General features: G+C 38.2%; 1 protein-coding gene across 5 annotated transcripts in view; it reads left to right on the forward strand.

Annotated features, from left to right (window-relative positions):
- LOC149196401 (uncharacterized) overlaps positions 1-14863 on the forward strand; it is a 180151-nt gene that overhangs the window by 49716 nt on the left and 115572 nt on the right. The window lies entirely within an intron of this gene.

The following is a 14863-nucleotide window of genomic DNA, read 5'->3' on the forward strand; positions in this document are numbered from 1 at the left end:
AGCAAAAGACCGTTTGCTTATGCCAAAACACCCTAAGAAAATAACACACAAAAAAAGGGCCTATGCCCCAACAAGAAGCTACTAAACAACTACCATTCAGGTCGCAGGGGTTGGCTAGGCATGGTCATCCAAGTTATTCCTCCAAGAGTCCAACCTATAGTGGGGGGATCAACCTCAAGAGGTTCAACAGGGTTCCACGGTCCACCTATCACTGGGGCACTCTGGGGACAATTGTTTCCATATTGGTGTGATTAGCGACAAACATTGTAATTATATAAAGAATAATATTTAGAAGAAGTTTCTTTGTGATAGCTGAGACCAAAGAGAATTTGTTTGGATAGGCACCTTCAATTGTTTTCTTCTCTCCAAATCTCTAGAACTTTGTATAAGAGGGAATAAGGAAAACAAGGGAAGTAGTAGTTCTTTTATGGTTATCATGGATTTGTCCCGTGTCATTTGTAAATAATACATTCAACATGAACAAAATATATTTGTGTCCATGTTTTTGCATGGTTAGACATATTCACCTATTCCTTTATTTACTCTACTCATCTTATTCCTAATTCGGCAACTTGGGGTAATTATGAATTTTGGGGAATTTTTCATATATATTGCAACATTTGGGTCACTGCCAATATAGATTTAAAGTTGAAAAATCCAATCACAAACAATGGTAGAATTCTTGTTGAATAGATTGAAGATGTGGAAATGGAGAAGTTTATTTAAGTGTAAAATTGCAAGAATGATCTTCTAGTTGTGAAACCTAAGTTACTTGGTTTGAGTTTGTGTTCAAGGTCAGCAACCTTGAAGTTCCCAAAATTTGACAGTGGAAAATTAGGTAATAAAATTTGATGTTAATTACAAGAGACCGTAAAATTTCAAAATAATATTTAATAAAATTTAATATGCTCATTCAACACACTGACTCATATATGGTTAAAGAGCTAGTGTTCAAACAGGTGGTTGGTAAGATGGCTTTCTAACCAATAGTTGTTACAGGTCATGTAGTTAGCATTACTTTTCATTTCGCAACAACATGAAAATCTGATTTATGGAGTGAATTTGACAGGCAGGCTACAAATATCTTTGACGTATCTGGTGCAGATCAGTTTGTATTATAGGACAAATATCTGGTTTCAATTTGATCATCAATGGAGGGTTTTCAAGTTATATTATTATAATGGTCATATGTTAATTCTAGTTAAGTTGTCATTTAGTTTAATAAAGTCACTTGTGTTAGTAAAGTCACAAGTCATATTTGATGGCGCAAGCCAAGGGTCTACATGCCTATGTGGTGCTGGCATCATCCTGTGTGTAAATGCTGGTTACTACTTTGCCTTTAAACATGGTGTTGGTCTTGGATCTAACAACATAGCTGAATTTTATGCACTCCGGATTCTCTTGAAAGCTGAAGTGGAAAATGGTTTGGATAAGCTCCAAGTGATTGGGGATTTGAAGCTCTTCATGGATTGGGCTTCTGGACCTCTGGTACTTGCAGAATTCAAAATCCGTTGTTTTCTATTATGGAGATGGTTAAGGAGGTTAGAAGGCTGTTTGCTGATATTTCTTTGAAACACATCTTCGGGAAAAATAACTCTCATGTTGATAAGCTGTAAAAGGAAGTCTATCGCTGCAGGAGGGCCAGCTCATCAAACAAGAGTCAATGGACAAATTTCAAGTCCCTGAAGTTATAAAGACCATCCTATTGCTGCTTGTTTGTTTGATGTTTAAATTGTTTGCTTTGTCTATGCTGTTGAAAAACACCTTGTAATAGATTTTGTCTGTTTTATGTTTGTAGGTCTGTGAAGGATGTTGGGTTGTGTTATATTCTTTCCACGACTAGCCCACGTAGTTAACCGGGAGGTTAGAAGGGGGGCGGAGCACCCCCTTCGTTGCGCTGATTGCGTATCGAGGGGGTCACAGGGGGTTTGAGGGGTGCAGGTAACCCCACTCTATGGGGTCCGAGGCAATGGCCCGGAAAATTTTGGTTTTGGACCCTGTGTTAGGTTGGGGGGACCCACCTATGGTTTTGTGCATGATTTTCGCACATGGTTTTGGATGCGATGGTTTTTCGGTCCATGGTATTGGATGCTTCGGCATGTATAAATATGTATTGTAACATTGAAAGGAACATAATGAAAAATCTCTGTGTTTATGGTAGTCCTGGTTTTGGGATCCAGTGGAAAATCTCTGTGTTGTGTGTTTTATGTGTTATGCTCTCGCATTGTTTATTTTCTGTGTTTTAGAATTCGTATGCAGGTAATTTCTGTACGGGATTAAAACCTACAAAGGATAAGGGACTCATGATGGAAGAATGTCATTTTGGTGTTCAGTGTTGATTTTGGGTAGCATCAGATGTCCTCTAGCTCCAAAATTTTGTCGAGGGGCTAGAACACATGAGATTTCCAAGACCCAGAAATCATTTGGTGAAATTCTAGGTGGATTGTATTTAGTTAAAATAATTAATATTTTTAATGGGGTTCCTAAGTCTAAACTTGGGAAAATAAAATTATTAATGGATATTAATGAAAATATGGGTGAGAAGCTTCTAAGTGACGAAGTTCAAGTCTAATTTAATCCTAGCTGTTGATTCCTCAACAGGAAAAGTATGAGAAGAGGTTTGAGGGTCAGTTGGAGATACACCAAGTTGATCAATCAGTTTGATTTTTCTAGGGCGTGGTTTGCTGAGAAGATCAAACAAGTGATCTGAGTTGCAGTGAGAGGGGTAGAAACAGAGATTTGGATCGGAGAGGGAGTTTCGAGCCAAAGAGTACGTAGCAGAGAGGCAACTTGAGCATCATGCAAGCAGCGCATAACCCTACGCAGCCCAGGAGGGGCTCACGCAGGCCTTGAGGGTCTCTTGTAGTGGCAGCGTAGAGTATTCGTCAGTAGTCCAAGATTTTGCTGAGGAAGCAAGGTTCTGAGCCAGGAGGGCTAAACGACAGACTTCACTCAGCAAATCGATCCAGCAAAAAGGGTGTGAAGCATCAAAACTGATAGCTTGTCGGCTTGAATGTAAAAATACACGAGAGCCTAGAGTTATTTGTAATAATAATTTATTATATATAAAATTGTATAAGTGATGTAAAATGTTACAATGGGGACTCACATATATACCTAAACAGGTGTCCTTTCGTGACTGGGCATGTCTTTTAGACATGCCTTTTCACTTAACTTAATGACTATTTATATAACCATTTGATTATTTTATATTTACATTTATTTTATTTATTTACTTGTTATGAATTATATTCATAACATAGCTTCTTCCTTCAGAAGCTTTGTCCTCAAAGCTTTAATGCTGTCGATTTTCTTCACTTAGTTTCAGTGATCTTGATGTATATAATAATCTGGCAATCGTCTTGCCCTGTAGCTCACCAGTAATATTGTCTTTTTTTTTTTTTTTTTTTTTTTTTTTTTTTACACAGAGGAATCAGCAACTGGAGCAGCCTCGCAACTCGTGTTACACGGGGTCGATTTTGACTGCTACCACTATAACCCTTGGGAAACTGTGCCCACCCCTCACCACAGCTTCCGGGCTAGTCCGGGGAATTTGAACTCATGACCTTCAGTACGGAGCCCGCCTTTCTAACGAACTTCACCACATTGTGATTACCAACTCGCCTACCTCATGGGGCTACGGGTAATATTGTCTTGAAACCAAGGTTTTTTTTTTATTCTATTGCTGTATTAAAGCTAGGGTTTCTCTATCTCCACTTTTTTTTAAAATACAATTCCCCCCGCCCCGCCCCCCTTTTTCTTAAACATTTATTTATTTTTATTTTATTTTTAAATATATATATATATATATTTTTAATATAGTTTTTTTTTTTAAATATAATATATATTATAAAGTTATAATATATATTTATTATTATATAACTTTATATGTATATTACCTTAGTACGTATTACCGAATCAACAATAGTCACGATGCTTCATTGACCATTTGATGGATTCGTGGCAGGCTATCCGAAGAAGGGAGCACAGACCTGCACAAATGTTCACTGTGTAGCGTATGGGCCCAATTCGTTTTATGAAGCCGTCGACGCAGACAAAACAACTAATCTCAACTGCTCCATGTTTCTCAAACTCAAGATATTCAATCTCCTCTGAAGAATAAGTGTCGGGGGGTTAGGCAAGAAGAGAAATTTTTTTCAAGAGGATATAACACTCCATCTTCAGCCTTGAGGGAAGCCCTCAAAGCATAACCATCTTGACAACTACGAAATTTCCCAAGCCGTGTAACTTTGGCCCCTGAGAGACCACGTAATATCTGAGTGAATACTTCATGTGAGAGACCCTTATAGAATGGCTCGAGCCTGTCCTTGAATTTAGAATTTAGGAGTTCTTCACTTATTGATAGTTCACGCTTTGCCAATTCTTCTGTTGCAAACTGCAAGACAATATGTGGATAAAATGTTTGACCTTTGCGAATTGGTGGATCCAGAGATATGACAACAAACGTATGGGGTTGATTTGACCTTGGTAGAAGAAAAAGACGAACCACACTACTATATTGAATTTTAAAATCATTAGCTTGTCGTTGAAGTCTTAAGAACGAAAGATGGAGCTCAACTATGTAGCGACCCCTTGGAGTAAGTACAACAACATCTTCAAACACAACAATTGATTCACCAGATGGTCCCACCCCAACATCAGCCATTTGCATGATTTTATCTCGAAGGATTTGTGCTGGAGGTCGGCTTTCATCCCTAGTAAATGTCGTATTTGTATTTGGTATGTGGAAACTCAGCTCTATTAATGAATCCTTCTCATTGGCTCCAGTAGTGTCATCCATATGAAATTCTAGGAGGACATCATTTCTACCTTGAGGCTGTGCTTGTGACACGTCTGCTAAAGATACTTCAAAAGCCTACTTTGAACCCATAAAAAACGATAACATATTTCCATCTAAATCAACTTCTCCCCAATTCCGTCCACTTATAGATAGCTGCTTATCTTCTGGAGCTAACCCTATTGTGTTTGCAATTTCCTCTATCTGGTTTTTGTTAAGTTTCAAAAATGACTCGATCAGATTTCCATCAATGAAATTCTTGGCATCTCTGGTGTACTTTTCGTTACTGAATGACTGCCATTGCTCATGGCTTAAGCCCCCTATTCCTTTGATTACTTTGACAAGATTCATTTGCAAGTTTTCGAGAATTTGATATTGCTCCTGTGAAAGGGGTGTGATAACACCAACCATACCATTTATTGTCACAAATATAGCTGTAGGTATGTTGCTGCCCTCTGAGCCTAACGCAGGCAGAGCAAGAGATCCACGCCGGAACCTGCTCACAATATCTCCAAGATGGTATTCACCTTCAACTTCCAATTTTCGTTCCTCTTCAGAATCAATTGCAAAATCACTATTTTTCCTCACTGTAAAAATGCTGAAATTGTTCTCTGCACCCAGGTATACGTCCTCACCCAAAATTTCAACAATCCTCATCCAATTTTCACTATTATCACGAGTCCTCTCCTCCAACACAACTCCCCATTCCCCATGATTGTTGTATACCAACAAATATATCGATTTCATATGATCCCCAACTATGATAAAATCTCCATGACACTGAACATGATGTGACAGTATATGACCATGATGTCCACATTCATACTGCAACGTTCATGAATCATACAGCCATTGGTACATCTCAATTTTTTTGTTGATTCCTTCAAACGAAAATACCAAAATTCGGTCCTTGTGAGATTCACTGTCCACATGATACGCACACGTTGTCCCGACACAAATATAGAGATTGTTGCCATCTGTAAATGAACAACTTAGAATGCAAGATCCATGTTCATCAATGCCAAGAGAAAACGATGAAATAATCTCAAATGTTTTATCGTTTAATAGATGCATGGAGCTCTTCACTGTTTCTATCATCATCTTGTACCTGTGATCATAATCATATCTCTCACTGCAAATGGCAAATGTTCGAGACGCATCTTGATGGCAAATACGATAAGGATGTTCCCCAAGAGAAACTAAGGAGATGTGAAATATTTGAATGTCATCAATTGAATCTTTATGATATTGTTCCTTTTTCTCACTTTCATCATAAACCATCTTCACAGGAACTTCATCATTAACTTCGATTTCCACATCATTTCCAGCTTCATCACTCTCACTATCAATGTCCATATTTATATTCACCGATTCTTTGTCTCCTTTTAAATCAACAATTTTGATATCTTCCCCTTCACTATCAATGGCATTGTTTCCTCCACTATTATTGTGTGAATTCATATCTTCCTCATCATCCCCTTCATCATCTATGGATTCATTTCTTCCATTGGTACTCTCTGCATCCACACCTTTTTCTCCATTATAAAAAACAACCATTTTCACTTCCTTTTCATCATCATTATCTTCCTTATTATTGATTTCCTTTCGACATGCTTTAATTTCTGCAAATGATTTTTCTAAACGTTGAAATGCTTCTTGAATTTTACTAAACCGCTCAATGCATTCAGGACGTGAATGTAATGGCACATTGTGCGGCGAACAACGTTCAAAGACCTGCATGATTATATTGTGCGCCATGGCTTTGATACCATTGAAGCATCAAAACTGATAGCTTGACGACTTGAATGTAAAAATACACGAGAGGTATTTGTAATAATAATTTGTTATATATAAAAATGTATAAGTGATGTAAAATGTTACAATGAGGACCCGCATATATACCTAAGCAGGTGTCCTTTTGTGACTGGGCATGTCTTTTAGACATGCCTTTTCACTTAACTTAATGACTATTTAACATAACCAATATTTGATTATTTAATATTTACATTTATTTTATTTATTTACTTGTTATGAATTATATTCATAACATGGTGACGCAGTCTTCTAGAGGCAAGACGATGGCCCATGCAGTGGTTGCATAGGGACTTCGTAGTGTTTGTCGGGAGGAGCTAGATCGCTCATTGGATCAGTTGTGACTTGAGGAACAAGGTAAAAATCTTGTATGTATTTCTTGCTGTCGTGATTTCTTTGAAAGGTTAGCCGGTGTGAGAGGCAGCCTATTGTACTCAGATTCCGCTTGTTTAATAATACAAACCGTCTATCTGCTGCACCGGTTTTCTTGCATTGGATTTTTCTAGGGACGTATTGTCCAAAAATAACAGTGTCCCTTGTGTGTTTGTCTCATCTATTATTTCAGTTTATGATCTATATGTCAGTGTAGTATGCAGTAGTGTTTACATCACTGTTTATCTAATTAAATAACTTGTTGAATGAAATAACAAGTAGGAGATGTTAAACCAATAACTGCAGTAGGATTTTTGTTTGTAAAGATTGAGAAATTTTCACATTCAGGTGTCCAATACTGGAAGGCTGTAATAAAGTCAGTTAAGCACTGTGAAGGATGTGTTAAACACTCACTTTTTGAATCCTTAGTTGGCTGAACAATTTATATTTTGATTTCCTCTGAGAATATCTAATATAATAATTTTTTATTGGGGAACAGAATCACGTGTCATATTTAACTTGGTTCAAACATGTAGTTTGTTTCAAATGGATATACAAACAATCACTCACTCATTGGAATTGTTACCAATCAATTTAACAGTCTCGACAAGGTCCTCTCGAGGCGCTAAGGTGGTACCACACAGGATAAGTGCCCACCGTCAGCTTGGCACACATTTCCACTATTTAGATTCAACTTCTACTAAAGGCTATGGGAGACTTCCCTAACATGCATAAGAAACTTCACCAAAGATGAGTAGACCAGTTCCTAGCATTGACATCTAAGGTGAAAGTAGGAGTTAATTTCTTGTTTTTGATTGATCTTGAAATAAATTTTCTGCAGAAATAATGCAGACCAACAAACAAAATTTAACTCAAATTTTTTAATTATTAAGTTGTAATAACCATAAATGAGTGGGTGATGAATAACCTTACCAAGTATAAGATGACTTTGTTGTTGTATCCTTGGATAAGTGGTTGTAGGTAGACAGATACATTGTTGTTCTATACTGTCGGGCCTGCAAAAACTGTCAAAAATGCAGAAAACCAGCCAGCTAATATGCCTTTTGTGGCCACTCACGAGTGTGTAAACGCACATGATGAATGCATCTGTGAATGGAGAAGCTTGGACAGAAAATTAGCAATGATAAAAAAACCTATCAATTTAAATCTGCAAATAAAATGTAATTTCCAGTAATCTGGAAATTACTTGCGGAGACGGGGGTTCAATTTCCCAAGAGTCAAAACCAAGAATTTTTTTTAGCAGTAAATTATACTTTCCAAAAGCTGGAAAATGATTATTTTTATCTGAGAGAATAAGTAATATGATATAAAATCAAATTCGGAAATAAATAGGGGTTTCTAGTGATATATACTTGATTTTGCCCTTTATGTGAGGATTTTTGCTAGATTTGTGTAAACTTCTGCTGTAATAAATTATAGATCCGCAGAATACCTTGAAATACCCTCGTGAAATATGTAATTTTAAGAGAAGAATACCAGAGGGAAAAATATCCTTGGATAAATAATAGATCTAATGTTAAAGCCCCAAGGATATACTAGCTATTAACTTATTAAGGTAAAAATTTCAAGCACAGGCTAGGAAAAAGGAGGAGAATAATATTTTTGTATTTTCATTTTATTAAAGTAGAAAATATAAGAGCCCTCGGGGTAGCTCACTTGGAAAAGCATGTAAATGTGTTATGTATAATATTATGAGGTCCTTGGTTCGATCCCTTGATTAACTCGTGTCCACACGAGGGGCAGGCATGGTGCACCCTGTGGTTATAGTGGAAGCGGACAAAATTCACTCCATGTCACACGAGTATGAGACCGCCCCATTTGTTGATTCCACTAGTCACAAAAAATAAAGTAGAAAATAAAAGAGGTCTAATTTTTAAACTAATATGGTTGTTGTAGTGAGGTTTATGTCGGCCTTACCTTTACCTTCCAAGTCGCTGGATTGTGATTACAACCCTTTGTTTGTTAATTGTGCACTTTGGACTAGAGAATGGGATTGGAGGTTAAGCGACTATCTCACCTAATCTAGTCTAGAGTAGTGATACAAGTTTTTGAAACCCACTAGGAAAGATTTATTTTCTGGAAATGTCTCTAACCATTGGGTCAACTATGGCCTACAATGAAATCGCTCCCTTACTAAAGAACCCCTAATAAGGGTTTGTCTACCTGGCTAATTGGGTTTGATTAGCAGTGTACACAGACAAAGGAGAGATGACGTCTAGTGCCTTGATCTCCCCCCCCTTCCATGTGACTTACTGGCACTTAATGGATCAACCCAGCAATCTTGTAGTAATTGGAAATACCCATGTCTATTTTATGAAGCACTATTACAACAAGATAAGAAGAAAAAACAAAGAACAATCAATCCACAAATTTTATGAAGCACTATTACAACAAGATAAGAAGAAAAAAACAAAGAACAATCAATCCACAAATTGCACTGGAAAATAATTTTAATAAAATGGCATATAGTGATCTCATAGTTCATCAACAATATATTTGGGTAGCAGGTTTGGCCTTATATACTTTTTTCTTGTAACAACTAGATAATGGCTAATAAATCCCTCCAAAAATAATATTTGTTGACTTCTTGTCAACAAGATCAGAGACTAAGTCATTACATGAAAATAATTTTTTGCATTAAAATAAATAATGAACCCATAAAGAAGCTTGACTTGACTTGGAGAGGCAATATTCTAGCTTAGGTTTCCCAAGTGTGGCTTGATTTGATCTTGGCCGAGATGGATTTGGTGAATGGTAGACCAACGAATAGCTTTGGAGGCTACAAAAACTAGTTTGACCTTGCTTTTGACTCCCACACGTGAGCTAGAAATTGTGTTAACTGGTCCCACGAATTAGTTTGAGGGAACAACTTGCTTGATGAACCTATTGTTTTGCTTGAGGAAGGTGGTCGACATGTTGGAATTCCAATGAACTCTTACTTGATCAATTTTGACCAAGGGTGTTACCGATTGAGCCTCTTTTGTACTTGTTGCCTCAAAATCAAGCAAGTCTTGTGAAGGGAGCTCACGGCAAGAGCTAGACCAAGTGACAACACTATGAGGTGTGGCCCATTGTCACCACATCCACTACCTCCTGCTCTTTATTGGACTTTCACCACAAGCGGTGCTTCTCTATGTTTGGTCACCAAATAGATATATCAAGTTCTAGGCGTACAGATGACAAGGAGAGGCTTAGGATAGGTACTATACTTAAGAACAGGGCTCAACTAGCTCAAACAAGGCAATGCGTACCCTCCAAAAGACCTTTCTAGGGCACAAAGTGACTTAAGATTTCTGAATAGGCAAGGTCAATGAGCTTTCTTAAGATCACAAGGCCAAGAAAATGCTTGAAATTGATGGATGTGATTAATTTTAGGAACAATAAGCCTTCAACAAGCCCCAAGTTGAAGCCTAGGGCAAGACTAGGGTTTACCTAAGGCAAAAATTACCTAGGGAAAATGACATCAGCCCTAAAATGGAAGAATTAGCCATGGGAAAGAGGTGATTTTGAGGCAATGACTTCACAACCACATGTTGAACCCTTCCATAAGGCAATGCATCAACCCTAGTTGAATTACTACCATAACCCTAGCCTAGTGGCTTTCTTTAAGATGTCGAAAATCAGAAATAGGGGACAAAAATGTGATTTGAAGGTGATTTTAATTTGTGGTCAATGATGTGAATAAGGTCAGTGCCTTGACCTTGGGTGATGGAGTCTATGGGAGATCTACTTAGGAGAAAGACTAAACCCTAGAATGGAGTAAGGGAATATGAAAACCCTAATTTTATACCCTAGCTATCATTATACGAGGGAATGAAGTCAATGATGAGAGCTTAACATGAAAGATCACATATAATATCCCTTTCTAAATTATTTTGGAATGCGATTTATTTCTACATTTTGGGGGCCAATTTTGGTGAAGATGGGGCCCATTTGATTTTTGATAGAAGACTTAGGAGTTAGAGGCAAGTAAATTTTATTTATTTTGTTTTGTTAATGATATGTGGGGACCACCCACATAAGAAATACACACTCTCTAAGCCAATGATTCGAAATGCATGAGAGAGAAGAAAAGGAGGGTAGAAAAGGCGGGAAGAAAGGCTCCACAAAAGTTATAAAAGGAAGGCAACACACTTGATTTGGCATTCTTGGCTTATCAAATTTGATTCTGTTGCTCAAGTTGTTTAGCTGGGTCACTCGCTGTTTAGCTGGGTCACTCGCTGTTTAGCAAGAGTTTTCCAAGTGGAGAACTCACCCTTTCTTCGGGGGACTTTGAGTACCAACCTAGAGAGGTTCATCCATTATCATCCGAAGGAGATTTGTAGAGAGATTTCCAGCATTTGTATTCAGTTCGCCCCAATAGTGCGTATTTCTGGAGGACGTAGTAGTGGATCTAGTGTGGCCATTGCAACATTCTTCCGGAGGGCTATTGCCGGGAGAAATTAGGAGAAGAAGGCTCAATAGATTTGTTGGCTATTGGGTGGGTTTGGGGGCTGGAAGTGGCAACAATATTCAAGAGTGATTTTAAAGACTTTGTGACTAGTGTAGAAGAGAGAAACTGGGCATATGTGGGAGATAGAGTTTTATCCATTGGGGCTATTGCTTGACGAGAGAAATAAGGGAAATATTGGTGTAGTTGATTGCTACATTTTAGGAGTATCTGGGGAGGATTTTGCTAGTGGTTTGACAGACAACATGCTTCAATAACTATTGGAAAGCGTAGGGCTTTTGGGGGTCAATTTTGGAAGGTCAAAACCAAACCAAACCATTTCTGGGTTTTTGAAAAGGACCTTATATATAAATTTGTAGAATTTTCTAAGCATCAGAGGTGGGTTTTCAACCATATCTTTGCAGTAGACAGTGCAGAATTGCGGGGGATTGTGAAGTGCCTTTTGGGGGTCGATTTTGGGAGGTCAAAATCAGGCCAAACCATTTCTGGGTTTTTGTGGGTTTAGCTTGAGGAGCTTAGATATAAATTTGCAGAATTTTCTGAGCATGGGAGGTGGGGTTTTTAGCCATATATTTGCAACAGACAATGCATAATTGCTGGGGACTGCGTAGTGCAGCGGTTAGTCAGTTGATTGTAGCTCTGGGTTGTCATTGCTTCACCTGGGCTTTGCTTCGCTTGCCTTTGAGGTACGCCCGAGTGCTTTCCTTCCATATTTTGTTCTCTTGCACCAGTTTATAATAAAATGGCTCAGCTGCTTCCATATTTCTGATAGTTATGGGCGTTTTCTAATTGTTTTGAAATTTCTATGGTGAAAATTGTTATTTGCTTGCATATCACTTTTTTTTTTATTTTGGAACATTACATCACACATGGGATTGTCACACAAATTCTTAATAGGGTAATGCACTCAATACCATTGCCAATATTTCATAGAATCTTTTTCAATAATAACTAGGACACATGAACCCTAACAATATTCCATGTAATATTCCAATACAAAGAACACTTACAAGAAAAATGCATGAACCATTCCTTTATTGCTCAAAATTGACATCTCCAAAGAAGAGAATAGCTCCATAAGTAAAAACTGCACAATAGATCACACCTCCACAATATACAAGACAAATTTTAGCGAGGCCAAAATCTCTAAGAGGGTCGAATTGATTCAGAAGTGATCATGAAAATAAAATGAAGATGGCCTCTATTTATTTCAAGTCTACGTCAAGTTATTATATCCTAATGAAGCCCCTAATAACAAGTTTGATATAAAATGAATTTGGGTTACAAACCAACCCACTAGCTTATTGACAAATTAGACCCTAAATTCCCACATGTGTGAGGCGCAACTTCTCATAATGTTGATGTCATGCCCTTCTAAGGATCCAAATGCCATGCCAAGGTGTGATGAGGTGTGAAAGAGTTTCAAAACACCTGGATCATCTACAATTTGAGGAATTGCCCTCAAATCCACCACAAAACCATTCTTGGGGTCCCAAGTGCAACTATGGTGCCATTGTGTGGTCCCCATGGGTCTCCAACTGTCAAGTAAGGCTTCCTTATCTCTAGCGTTATGGATTCTCTAAGTTCAACAAAACCTCCCTATTCTCTCAATGGGAGACCATCCTCATTTGGTCTCTGAATTAAGTCTTTCCCATCAGGTTTTGTTAAGGCTAACTTGGGGGCATGCTGGGTCCATTGGTGTCATTGTGAGGAATCCTCAATGCTAGGTCAAAGTAGAGAAATGCACTGGGTCGTGAAGGTACTCTGGGACATGTAACATTTGCTCATGCCGTCAAGAGGCTCCAGTCTCTCAACGTTGCATTTTCTAAGGTCATATATCTCTTTGAAAGTGTTGGGTACGTGTGGACCACTTGACAAAAACAACATGGACTCAAGTGCAAGCAACCATCCGTCACAGACTAAGATAAATAATGCATATAAGTGGACGAAACTTGAATGTTAAGGGCATGTTAATACTTCAAACAAGGATGACCTTATGATATCTAACTAGACCAGGCCTCGCAAAGGTTTTCCCTACCTTGATAAAGGTGGCTAATGGTCCACCCTATTAGGTGCTTCCAACCCTCAAGGGGAAGTGACAATTCCAAGGTCAACCCCTCAATCAATAGTTGTTAGTGTAAATAATGTGAAAATGGAGTGGAAAAGGCTTCATGGCCGATTGCTATGGTCCAAGGGACCAGTTGATGGGGTGTCCACATCCTGAGTGTATGAATGTAAAGGAGGGCGCAATCGTGGAGGCATGAGTTACTTGTGCGACCTGATTTTTTTTCACCGCTCTTGTGCGCTTTTTACTTATTCTTGATTATTCATTGTATTATCACATATAACTCAAGGTTTAGACCTCGCTTTTTATGATATAACAATTTTATTACCTCTTAAGATGTGTTAGTTCATTACTCATTAGGGTTGGGACATGCAAGGGTTACTTTTGATGTGAAGGGGCATCATGTGCTTAAGAATCAGGTGATGGCCATATGAAGAGGGTAGAGCTCATATTTGGCGTTTTCCCATGTGCTAATCTTATGTCTTGACCATCTTTTGCATTTTGGTTTTCTTCTTTTTCTTTGGTTTGTGGCCATGTTATGCTTTTTCAGTCTTCTAGCTGCATCAATGCCTAGGGAAATACTTTCCAACCTTACTCAAGGAATGTGAACATATGGGTGCCAAATCTCAGTGAAACGATGACAAGTTAGACCCGAAGAATGGAGGTGAGATATGGGGCTTGTAATGTATGATGGAGGGTGTCAAGTATGGTTTAGGGGACAATGAACACGCTACCTCAATCATGGTTTTCCAAGTAGTGCTCCTCCTATAACCCTAAAGGGGCTTTAAGGGAGGTCCCACTAGACTAGGGCTAAAGATTAACCCCCTTGGTAAGGTGAGAGAACAAAATTATAGTCAAGGTCAGTCAATCTTCCATATCACCCCTTTATCCATATAAAATGCTCAAAGCAAACAAGTATAAGCACCCGATTGCAAAATGATTAAAGTACCTTTCGATTAGTAGCCACCTTCATCCTAGTGTTAATGATGGATGGTGAGAGGTACATGGCTGAGGCAAATGGCGGAGGCACATGGCATATCATCATTAAATAGTGGCTGTTAGGGGTTGTCTGGTTGGTGTTAGAAAATCAGAAGGCTAGATTTTTTTTCTTATGTTGATAATTACTTGTGATATTCAGATGTTCTTATTAACTTTCTTATGTTCTTCTTTTATCTTTGTTTCATCAATCAATTATCAAAAGCAAAACATGAAGGTTAGGGACACCAGATGTAGGCGGAAAACCGACATTAAAACCCATATATAGGGGAAAACCCAGTCAAGAACTCTTTCTTCAGTAATTCAAATTGAGATGGACCAAGACCCTAGACCAATAGACCTTCCTCCT

Source organism: Pinus tabuliformis, chromosome 2_2, assembly GCF_031772625.1.
Source record: "Pinus tabuliformis cultivar Carrire ecotype Pingquan chromosome 2_2, CPIR1, whole genome shotgun sequence".
NCBI lineage: Eukaryota > Viridiplantae > Streptophyta > Pinopsida > Pinales > Pinaceae > Pinus > Pinus tabuliformis.